Source organism: Entelurus aequoreus, linkage group LG11, assembly GCF_033978785.1.
Source record: "Entelurus aequoreus isolate RoL-2023_Sb linkage group LG11, RoL_Eaeq_v1.1, whole genome shotgun sequence".
NCBI classification, from domain to species: Eukaryota; Metazoa; Chordata; class Actinopteri; order Syngnathiformes; family Syngnathidae; genus Entelurus; species Entelurus aequoreus.
In genome coordinates this window covers 52,283,531-52,296,029 of record NC_084741.1, presented here as the reverse complement: position 1 = coordinate 52,296,029, position 12,499 = coordinate 52,283,531, and the positions used below count along the sequence as shown (strand labels likewise).

The following is a 12,499-nucleotide window of genomic DNA, read 5'->3' as shown; positions in this document are numbered from 1 at the left end:
TGTATTATTGGTAGTATTATATATTATTTTGACAGAAATAATGCAACTAACGACCAAAGGGGGTAAATGGCATGTTTACCCTTTTATCAGCTGACTGTTTTGGGGCCTTTAGAGTATTTCACTCCTATCCTAGCATCTCTTCTATATATGGCTCTATTAGATATATCAAAATTGAATACATAAAAGCTCATGTCCAACACAATAATAATAAACAAAATAAAAAAAAGAATGTCGTTGATCTACGGTCAATTTTGGCGGAGGCTAATATTGGTCTCTCAGAAAATGAACATAATGTGTCATTATAGTGAAATAAATAAATAGATTAACAATATCCTTTATTATTGATATTAATTTCATTTAAACATTTTCAGCCCCTCTATAAAATTGTCTTGTTATTGGGTTATTACTTGTTAAAATGTGAATTATCTTGCTGCTTTGTGATGTAATAATTCTGACTCATACAGAAAGATTGCATTTATTTTGAGTCTGTATTTGAAAAAAAAAGCCCAATAGCAAAAAAAAAAAAAACATCACCAAAAATATTGTTTTTATATGAAGTTCATACACAGACTCACTAGATAATTGTATGCACACAGTTAGTTGTAAAAATGTTTTGACTCAAAATGTATTTCTATCTAGATTGCCTCTACTTAAAAATGGATGCCACTCTAAGTCCCCTTTTGGAATGAATACCCTGCTAAAACATGTTAATAGCCACACAGCCTTACAATAATGCCATGCAAAAAAAGTATTAACAAAAGCAATGTTGGTATGTAACAGTAACGAGCTGCTCTTTAAATGAATATTCCGCATGTTGTGCTTACATGGCTTTGCCTTAATTTCTATGGCTGTACCGAATAAGTCCCTCCAATTACCTGCAGAGTTTCCACACCGTGTGAGCAAGACATGACAGCAGCAGTGAGCGGATGCGGATGTGAACGTGTCATTTGGGTGGGGTGTGACGCTGCCGATGTTCCCATAACTGTCTGCTGACACCTCCTCAGTATGTAACAGCCCTCGCTCGCCCTGCATAATTTAAAAGCGTAGAGGGAGGGACACATGGGGAGGAGAGACTCAGGTATTCTACCCCAATGTGAGGGCGAGAAACCACCCAAAACCTTACTAATTACGCCACTCTCCCCGCTCCCCTTTTCCTCATCTTCATCTCGTCTCGTCTCACTTTCACTTTGCCTTCGCCTCTCTGCAGCTTGAGTAACGAGCAGAAACAGAAGAGCTTCTGTGGCGGCTCCTTCTGCATCCTCGTCTCCCCTCTCATGCTTGCCAGAAGGAATATGATTAGCTCAGTGGAGAGCTGAGAGCCACAGTTTGCTGCACACACACACACACACACACACATATAGAGACCACATTCCCCTCAGTGCAGCAGTGAGAAAAGAAGGCAGAGAGGTGAGACAGGGTGGGGCTGGTAATGAGGCCAAGCCGCACATAAGCCCACCGGTAGTTCAGTTAGTTACTTCCTGTGTGGAGCGTGCACGATTCCCCCTTGTTTGCCCTGGGTTTCCTCCCACGGCTCAAACACACGTCGGACAGGGTGGTGATCGGAGCATCTAAATTGGCCCCAAGTGCGTCTGTTTGTCAGTCTCATTGTGCCAAGGCGACCTCCACACAGAGTTTGTCTGTCTTCTGCTCATTGCATGCAGGGAAACGCTGCCCTCTCTGCACGCCCCTCCCCGGGCTGAGGGAGCGTGCGGAGGAATAATTAACGAGGACCAAAAGAGTTGTCATATTAATGTGTCACCCCCTCGGCGAAAAAAGACTGCGCTTTTTAACCTGAATACATATTTATGATGGTCACAGGTGGAAGTAGCGCTAGTTGAGGGAATGAAAACACTGAATACTGCAGCACAGTTTAAGGTCATGCTCATTATATTAAATTATGAGCAGGGCTGGCCAAGTTCCCAAATTGATCGGATTTTTACAAGGTTCCAAATCGGTTAATTGCGCTCCGATCTGCACTTTAATATTAAAGGGGACCTATGATGATTTTAATCTATATTTAAAACACTTCCTTGTGGTCCAAATAACACAAATTGGATATGCTTTGGTGTAAATTGTGCGTACATTTTGCTCCACAGTCACATTTATAACCCATTTTTTGAGTTTCTTGAGGTGTTACCAGATTGCAAATAAAGTTAAGTTAAAGTAAAAGTACCAATGATTGTCACACACACACTAGGTGTGGTGAAATTATTCTCTGCATTTGACCCATCCCCTGTTGTTCACCCCCTGGGAGGTGAGGGGAGCAGTGGGCAGCAGGTGTGGCCACACCCGGGAATCATTTTTGGTGATTTAACCCCCAAGTCCAACCCTTGATGCTGAGTGCCAAGCAGGGAGATAATGGGTCCAATTTTTATAGTCTTTGGTATGACTCGGCCGGGGTTTGAACTCACAACCTACCGATCTCAGGGCGGACACTCTAACCACAAGGCCACTGAGTAGGTTAAGACAAAGATCTACCCTCTCTAAAGTCATAATTTTTCTTGTTCAATTTACACTGTTTAGATGTACCGTCATTTCCGCACTATAAGGCGCACCCTAAAAACCTACAATTTTCTCAAAAACTGACAGTGCGCCTTATAATCCGGTGCGCCTTATATATGGACCAATATTGAGCCGCAACAGGTCTCACAACCCCAGCCTCTACTGTAGCGTCTATTCTATGCGCCTTATAATGCGGTGCGCCTTATATATGAACAAAGTTTTAAAATAGGCCATTCATTGAAGGTGCGCCTTATAATCCGTTGCGCCTTACAGTGCGGTGCGCCTTATATATGAACAACGTTTTAAAATCGGCCATTCATTGAAGGTGCGCCTTATAATCCGGTGCACCGTATAGTGCGGAAAATACGGTACTGTATAGCTTGAAGTCGTCACTGATATTTATTTTCAGACACGGTCGAACATTAATTATATAAATATCAGTGGTGTGCTGTCAGGGCCAGCAAGGCCTTCTCTGCTGGCCTAACATAACCACAAATCATGATCATAATTAAAGATAAAAATAATTTTTTATTTACTTTCCCTAAATATCTAAAAGTATTCATATTCTCTTCATGTCATATTATGCTCTTTCCAGTGCTGTTGTTTTTAGGTTATAGAGTTTTTATCCAATCAGAATTCAGCTAGCTTGTGTTGCCATGCTGTACCAAATCTGCCCGAGGCCTTCAGAATCAACAATGCAGAACACAACGTGTACAGGTGGCTGGGACCACCTCTTCATTACTGGACATTACCAAAGGAGTTCCACAAGGCTCAGTGCTGGGGCCCATTTTATTTTCTATCTACTTAAATAATCTTTGCAATAATTTGTCAAATGCAATGTACCATTTTTATGCAGACGACACCATTATTTATTGCTGTTCAACCTCCATCACTCAGAGTTTGAGTTTTTACAGGCTGCTTTTGATGTCATCCAGGCTCGCTTATTTGATCTTAAATTTGTTTTAAATACAGATAAAAGCAAGGTAATGGTTTTCTCTCATTCAAGGGTGCTACTGCAAAATATTCCAAATATTGTAACATCAAATGGAAACCCTATAGAGCAGGTCTTAAATTACAAGTAAGTACTTGGGTTTTACTCTTGATCAGGAGCTTTCATTTAAAGCCCATATTAACAACTTGGTCTCTAAGCTTAGGGTAAAGCTTGGTTTCTTTTTTAGAAATAAAAACTGCTTCTCTCTTAAAGTCAGAAAGAAATTGGTGACAGCAACTATCTTGCCTGTAATTGATTATGGAGACGTGCTTTATTTTAGTGCTTCATCGAAATGCCTCCAGTCCTTGGACACTGTTTTTCATTCAGCACTAAGATTTGTTACTGGCTGTCGTAGTCTCACCCACCATTGTCAACTGTATATGAAGTCAGACTTATCTTCATTGAGTGCACACAGATACACACATTGGCTGACTATCATTTATAAGGCTCTTTTAGGTTTAATACCTCCATACTTGTGTACTCTGTTACAAAGAAAAAGCAGCTCTTACGCATTACGTTCTAACAATTTGTATGTTTTAACTGTTCCTCATGTACGGACTGAATTTGGCAAAAGAGCTTTTGGCATTGCTGCCCCGATGGCATGGAATGCATTGCAGACGAAACTGAAACTTACAGAAACTACTTCCATTTGGAGCCTTCCGTTCTGTCCTGAGGGACAAACGGCGAGAGACATTTGCACAGTGCCTGTGTTTTTAAAGATGTAAATCTCTGTTGTTTTACAGTTCTCTTATGTATTTTAAAATGTATGTCTTAATGTATTATTTTTTGAAAATGCTCTGTGACATGTGCTGTTGACCTCTTGGCCAGGTCACCCTTGTGAAAGAGATCTTGATCTCAATGGGTTTTCTTCTCTGGTTAAATAAAGGTTCTAATGCGGGCGTCCGTGCACTGTAAGTGAACGGACATTTGACAGACAGTTGCGAAAGCCAATCAGATCATGAGTTGTTTTCAGTAAGGCCTTCTAGCTGGCCAAAGGCAGATATACAGGTATATAGTGATGTTATGAGCTAGGTATTATAAGAACTCCATTACCCAGCATGCCACAGTAGTGAAGAGCATGTGCAGTAGCCCCGTTTAGGTTGTTGAATGTAGACATGCCGGCAGCTGGATGTTATCGATGAGCACGCTGTGGAGTAAACTTTAAGAAGTCAGCCAACACGCCTCGTCTGCATTTTTTATGATTAGACAAGACAACACATATATTTGCAAGGCCATTTTCAAAAAGGATATTTAAAGAGAAACTACATCTTGTGAGACCATGTCGGCCAACCCCGGAAGCTAGCTTAGGTGAAATGGGGAAATGCCCGCAACACTATGAGCGGCACCACTGGATTATACGGCGTTGAATGGGTTCTACAAATTGTGAGTTCAAATATTTTATTTCTTAATTTTTTCACATTTAATATGTTTTTTGCAATTTTAATTTTGACAGTACCACATAAGATACGTTTAAATTGCTGATGCGGGTTTATTAATTTTTAAATGCACCAGAAAATAACCTGTTTTGTAAACTGTGGATGTGGTTCAGTGCCCAGTAAATATGTTTCTGTATAGTATTTCTCCAGCAAGGGTCATGTGGTGACATAAATGATGGTATTTTGAGAGGTAATCACTGAAGGCCTAAGTGGGAAATGAAAGGCCTGCCACTGATAAATATAACATAGATTTACACGCTCCAATCGATTCAGAGAGTGCATTAAAAAGCAGCTTTTAGCGACATTTATGTCACTACATGTCGCATATCGGTGTTACTATGCCATTGCCTTTTTTCTACCTTTTTTGGGGTTTCCTCGTAGCCTGAAGCAGAGCCTCCCCATCCGGCTGAGAGCTTGACTTAATGGCCAAATAAGTACGTCCACCTTGCTGTGATGTCACAACGTAGCCAGACTTCTAAACCCCGCAAACGGCGGCATTTCGTTGTACTTTTGAAGTGCAATGACAATACATTTGTATTCTTTTATAACCTTATTATTTGCCGTTTTGGCATTGTTTAACATGAGTATCCAACATTGTAAAATTTTAAGTCAGAAAAGGTTACATTTATTATAGGTCCTCATTAAAAATGTCTCAAATCTGTTACAAAATAATAATACAAATGTACTTTGTTTTTTCTCTTCACCATAAACACATTTGAACAGTTTGAAGGGGAACTGCACATTTTTGGAAGTTTGCCCATCATTTAACACATGTTTTTCTTTTTTTTGTGCGGTCTAAATTTTAATTCATGGCCCACTATCAATGTGTCTTAAAAGTGTCATCTATTCTGCCTATAAAGGCTTCTAAAACACATTTAAAAACCGCCAACAATAATCCATTTACATCTTGTGACCTGAATATTAACCAAGCAATATTGTTACTGTAAGCGCTAATATTGTTATTATAAGCGCTAATGCTCAGTCCCCCTGTGAAAATGTCAAAGTATCCTTGAGCATAATACTGAAACCCCAGTTGGTCCTGATGCTGTGTCATCAGTCGGCGACAGTATACACTGCAAAATAAGAGCTGTCATAATATAACACAAGAGCACTAGATTTCAAGGAAAAATACTAACAATTAAAGAAAGTAACTTGCTGCAGATAATTTTACGAATAAGACTTCCCAAATACAAATTTGTATACCTAGAAATTAGCAAGAATTTTTAAAGATAGAAATAAGTATTTTATTCTGAAAACAAGCATTATTCAACTTGCAATTCTTAAATGAAGCATCCTCGAGATGTTGCAGAATCTTTGAACAAGATTTTCTATTTTCTAAACCAAAATATCTTATTTGAATAGTTATTTTCTCAACTTAATTTTTTTTAAACAAGAATAGAAACATATAATTATTCATGCTAAAATTAAGATTAGTGAATGACTAAAAACAAGTGAACAGCTCTTAGAACTAGGGACATTTCGAAAAGTAAAACTTCAAATCTTGGCAAGTGGATAAGAATTTGCAGTATATGCGCGGTGGAAATTGTTTTTATTTGTATTTATTTATTTTTTGGGTAACACTTTAGTATGGGCAACATATTCACCATTAATTAGTTGCTTATTAACATGCAAATTAGTAACATATTGGCTCTTAATTAGTCATTACCAAGTACTTATTAAAGCCTTCTTCTGCATGGCCTTATTATACAACCAGTAAGCCATTAACTAAGAGTCTTCCTTCAATAACCTCAGAATTATTGCTTATTAGTGACCCTAACCCTAACCCTGACCCTTATATGTTCCTCTAGTGTCCAAATAACTCTAAATTAAGTCTTTGTTACTTAGAATATGTTCCCCATACTAAAGTATTACCATTTTTTGTTATAAAAAATTTGCATACAAAAATCACAGAATGTTAATCTAATAAAATTAAAAAAAACATAATAAACCAATCCCAGCGTTAAAATACTTTACTTTAATACTTTACAAAGCAATTGAAAGGACATCAAACACAATACTAAAAAAAGGGAAAATCAAAAATTTATAAAAGCAACAGTATCAATTGTAAAATAATATCTATCATAAATGATTATAGTTTTAATCAAAAAGTTGATTTTTAAAAAAGAAACGTGCAAAAAATAATAAATTTTTTTTAAAATTCATTGATTCATAATTCAGGAAAAGAAAAAAAAAGGATCGATTCAAAGAAAAACAAAAGAAAAAATATATATATATATTCGGTAACACTTTAGTATGGGGAACATATTCACCATTAATTAGTTGCTAATTAACATGCAAATTGGTAACATATTGGCTCTTAATTAGTCATTACTCAGTACTTATTAATGCCTTATTCTGTATGGCCTTATTATACAACCAGTAAGCCATTAACTAAGAGTCTTCCCTCAATAACCTCAGAATTATTGCTTATTAGTAACCCTAACCCTTATATGTTCCCCTAGTGTCCAAATAACTCTAAATTAAGTATTTGCTACTTAGAATATGTTCCCCATACGAAAAGTGTTACCATATAAACACAATACTTAAAAAGGGAAAACCAAAAATGTATAAAAGCAACAGTATGAATTATAAAATAATATCAATCCTAAATGTTTATATTTTTAATCAAAAAATTGATTCTTAAAAAAGAAACGTGCAAAAAAAATTTTTTAAAAATATTCTTTTCAATTTATAGATTCATAATTCAGGAAAATACAAAAAATTATCGATTCAAAAAAAAAGAAGAAAAAAAGATATATATATTTGTATAAAATATTATTTTTTATTTATGTTTAAAAATTGATAAATAAAAATCGCGATTTGTATGTGGATCGATTATTTGGATCACCCCTAGAAAACTGGTGCTAACAAACTCAGCATATGAGCCAAATTAAGCTGAAAAAAACCCCACTGCAACAACTGAGGCAATACAAAAATATTTCAAGTGACTTAGAGTGTGAAAAGTTTGCCTGAAAAAACTAAAGAAGCATACAACAAGAAGAGGTGGGGGGAGCAAGAGAGAGAGACTTTGTGCTTCAGATTGTGGGAATGCAGCACTACAGAGGAGGTGAGGGGGTGGAGGGAGTTTGTGGCACAGAGGCTGCCGTGAAAGCCAGGAGGTCACAGAGGTTCCCTTTAAATTTAGAACAAACCACAAACGGTGAATGTCTCCTCCAAAAGGCTGAATGACTGAATATAATGGCTGCCTGTATCCATCTCGTCCGGTCAGCTTCACAGGGTCGCTTTTCTTTAAGAGCGCCGCCGCCGTACAGCTTTAAAGGTGCCGGCGGGCTTGCGATTTAAAATGACAATTCGGGGCATTTATAGATGCCCTTATCCCGAAGAGGCTGACAATGAGAGCAGGAGCGGGGAAGAAAAGCTGGTGTTTGTGTGTGTGTGTAAAGCCTGTGATCGTGGAGCAAGGAGGGACAAGAGGACTTAAGAGCAGGTGCAGCCCAAAGACCTTCAAAGAGTAACTGGCACGGCAACAAGAGCACGGTACAAAACGAAAGTATGTGTCAACATGTGTAATGAATAGAAGAACTAAAGGAGGGTCAACAATACGTGCTTGCAAATAAATGTGATTCATCTGGTCAAAAGATTATAGTAAATTGACTAGTTATTTAAAGTTAAAGTAAAGTACCAATGATAGTCACACACACACTAGGTGTGGCGAAATTATGCTCTGCATTTGACCCATCACCCTTGATCACCCCCTGGGAGGTGAGGGGAGTAGTGAGCAGCAGCGGTGGCCGCGCCTGGGAATCACTTTTGGTGATTTAACCCCCAATTCCAACCCTTGATGCTGAGTGCCAAGCAGGGAGGTAATGGATCCCATTTTTATAGTCTTTGGTATGACTCGGCCGGGGTTTGAACTCACAACCTACCGATCTAAGGGTTGACACTCTAACCACAAGGCCACTGAATTATTGGCTACATCTGCACACAAATAATGACTGCTTACTTTTGACCGACACTTTATCTAACAATGTTTTATTCTTGCAGTTGTACTGTAGTACACAAGGCTGTGACTCCAAATCCTGGGCCTCCATACACAACACACCTAAAAGGCGCCCCCACCCTGCACTAAACCCAACGTCACCGCCCCATACACATACCTGGTGTGTTTACACGCAGTAAAAAACTCATTATTGAAACACATGTACAAATCTTGATTAGGTTTTTGACTTTTTAAAGATAGGATTAATATATAGAACGCAATCAGTTAAACAACCTTAAATAAGTTAGTTTTGTTAAAAAAAGAAAGGGCTTGTTTAATACAAAAAAGTGCCAACAAATTAAATACATAATGACCAAAATATGTATATATGGTAACACTTTAGTATGGGGAACATATTCACCATTAATTAGTTGCTTATTAACATGCAAATTAGTAACATATTGGCTCTTAATTAGTCATTATTAAGTACTTATTAATGTCTTATTCTGCATGGCTTTATTATACAACTAGTAAGCCATTAACTTCCCTCAATAACCTCAGAATTATTGCTTATTAGTAATCCTAACCCCAACCCTAACCCTTATTTGTTCCCCTAGTGTCCAAATAACTCTAAATGTTACTTGTTACTTAGAATATGTTCCCCATACTAAAGTGTTACCAAATATATATACAACATGTCATTAGTCATTTAAATATCATTGTAAATATGTCAAGTTTTCCTTTACTTTAGAGTGTAGAGACATAGGATTATCATCAGTGGTTAATACAATTCATAAAAATACATCATCATTATTATGACTATGGGATTATTATTATTATCTCCCTCCCATGTCTTTAAAAAGTAACGACACCTCCGTTACTTTGAACATGCCACAGCTATCAAAAGTGAAAGTGAAACTTTTCTCCTACGCCGCCACAGATAGATTTATTATCTCTCCATCCTTGTTCCAAAAGGTTAGCGCTGTGTGCGAATGCTTAAAAGTGAGCTTTAATGACATCATGACGTCTTGGTTGAGTGAAGTTTGAAGTTAGGTTTTCTTATGTTACCTTGATTTCGCCGTGGTGTCATTTTGACAATTGTTTTGTTTGTATTATAATTGTAATATTTGAATGATGAATGTGTTGTGTTTTACTTGACTTTCTCCACAACACAACATCCCAAATGATATAGCGAGACCAGCAGCTTACCATGGTTTGTTGTCAGCTCAAGGGAGGAGACTAAGCATTATGTAGCAGTATTGCTAAGTGCTAAACGAGATATACAAACATAATAAAACAATCACTTAGTGTACAATGTCTGCTCTCACTGGGATAAAGAATGATGGGATGTTTATATATACCCGTTTAGATGAATAATTTAATCTTATTCCTGCCATCCAGGTGGAACCAACCATTTTGTATTTTTGTTAGGGGGGTAGAGATAGTCTTAGACATTCTTAAGTTGATTCAAGCAACTTCATTATTGAACGTTCATGGCTAAAATAATTTTATATTAACATTCATGATGTCTTCTTTATAATTTACATATTTGCACACGTTGTACAACTGCACTGCATCATACTGGGACCAGCTTTGAATATCCTGTATAGTTGCCTGGGAGGGATTATATCCATGCAAAACATCATACTCTGCAGTGGACATTTTGAGTTTTGCATAACAGTGCTTTTTTTTCTTCATATTACCAACATGCAGCACTACACTAAACAACAACCACAATAATAAACACAGTGTGTAAATTACCACCACATTAACACAAACTCAACATAGTTGTGTATGCAGGTGTACCTGATTTGGTCTTCTGGAATTGTTAGGAAAAAAATGCAGCCTGAATTGTTGTGATGGGTCACAAGAAGGTGATATGAATGTACATCCGGCATAGGAGAATAACCACATATGCTATATCAACATAAATTTGCTTAAGGTTAACACACACAAAGGAAAAAAAAGTATTAATGTTATTATAATAGAAATACAAGCTAGTCCTTTTATGCGAGGTTGCATCACGAACCCATGCAAAAATTATGTATTTTGCGTAAGAGCCATAATACATAGGTCCTCCTAATTGAAGTCAATGTCTTTCCATTATTCTGACCTTGACTCTTATATAAACAAATCACATCTGAATTGTATCCAAGGGCTTACTATTTTTTATATATCACATTTCAGTGCAGTGTAATACTTAACACGTTCCTGCTTAATACAAAGTATAGCTATAAAGGGCACTTCATTTTGTCAAATAAACCTTCACTTTTTGCATTTTCTGAGACAAAAGTGCTTCTTATCGCACACAATGATTGGTTGGATGAGGCTGGTGTCCCCTCCCAGTTTTGTGGAAAAGCACTACGCTTATAGATACCTGTTGTTGTTGTTTTGTTTAGTATCTAAGACACATTTTAATGGCAGCTATAGGCAAGAAGAGGAAAAAACTCTCCATTAACTCCAATAACAAGGCGTCATCTTGCTACTAACATTAAAAGTGCTCTCTAACCTAAAGGTCACCATGAAAATGAAGCACATGCTCAATGCTGCCCAGCACAGCAGAAAGTTGTGTTAACCCTAAATCCACTATTGTCTAACTGAATTGTGCATGGGAAAAACAGTAAAAAAAAAAAAGGGTTCCTATCTACGAGCAAATATCTATAGCGTCTTAAGAGAATTGTCATGCAGGTGGCCAACATTTTGCGAAATAAAAGCAAACAAGTACTCACTCAGATTGACGAAGAAATAGCCCCCAAATGACATGAGTAAAATGCAGTGAAGTGTGTCTACTGTGCTGCCGTGGTGCAAGCTCGTTGCCTTAGTCTCAGCTCAGCCAAATCCTTGAAGAACAAGAAGCTTTCTCTGTGCCTAAACCTGCCGACAGACAGGCGGCTTTGAAGGCCCCCAACTGAGCTTTGAAGCCAATGAAAAACTCTGCTCTATGGGGCCAAATGAAAATGAGCTGGGGCAAACTTATACACATATAATACAGATGCTAGAAATCTTTTTTTAATCTATTGAGTTTATGTTTATAGTCTATTCCAGCTCTTGCTTCACAATAAAGAGATTGAATGTGCTTTGATGGCTGTCATATCTCCTTGTCAACAAACAGGGTATTTTTTGGATGGCAAGTTTGTCACTTGCATAATTGATTTGTTGTTCAATATTCTCATTGTGTAAGTGTGCGTATGTTGTTGTCTGCTGTGTCACAGTGTGATGGTGATATCAAGTTCATTTTAGTGCGGTGCTGCTTTTTGCTTTCACGAGTGAAAAGATATTTCCTGCATTGAACTTGCTGCACTTAAGACTCTGTATTGTTGTCGACATAAAACCACATCAAAAGTAGCGTGCCACGTTACACCAAGCTACCGCTAACGGCATTGTAACGGACCTAAAAGTAATTAATTAGATTACTTGTTACTAGTAAAAGTAACGGTGTTATGTAACGCCGTTATTACGAACATTAATTAATTAATTTAATTATGCACGCAAATAATTTACTGCGATTTATCACTACTCAAAAGTGGGATTACTCTGATTAAAAAAATATTTTTTTTGACTGCACTAATTATAACATATATAAGTACTTGCACAAACCCCTGTACTTGGTAAGCAAATTTCTGCTAGGTC

General features: G+C 37.4%; 1 long non-coding RNA gene across 1 annotated transcript in view; it reads right to left on the bottom strand.

The window, feature by feature from the left end:
• The window catches only part of LOC133660727 (uncharacterized), a 49,509-nt gene extending 37,777 nt beyond the window's left edge, over positions 1-11,732 (bottom strand). The window contains exon 1 of the long non-coding RNA XR_009827878.1: positions 11,599-11,732. This is a non-coding gene — a long non-coding RNA (uncharacterized LOC133660727). The remainder of the gene's footprint in view (positions 1-11,598) is intronic.
• Between the last annotated feature and the right edge of the window lie 767 nt (positions 11,733-12,499).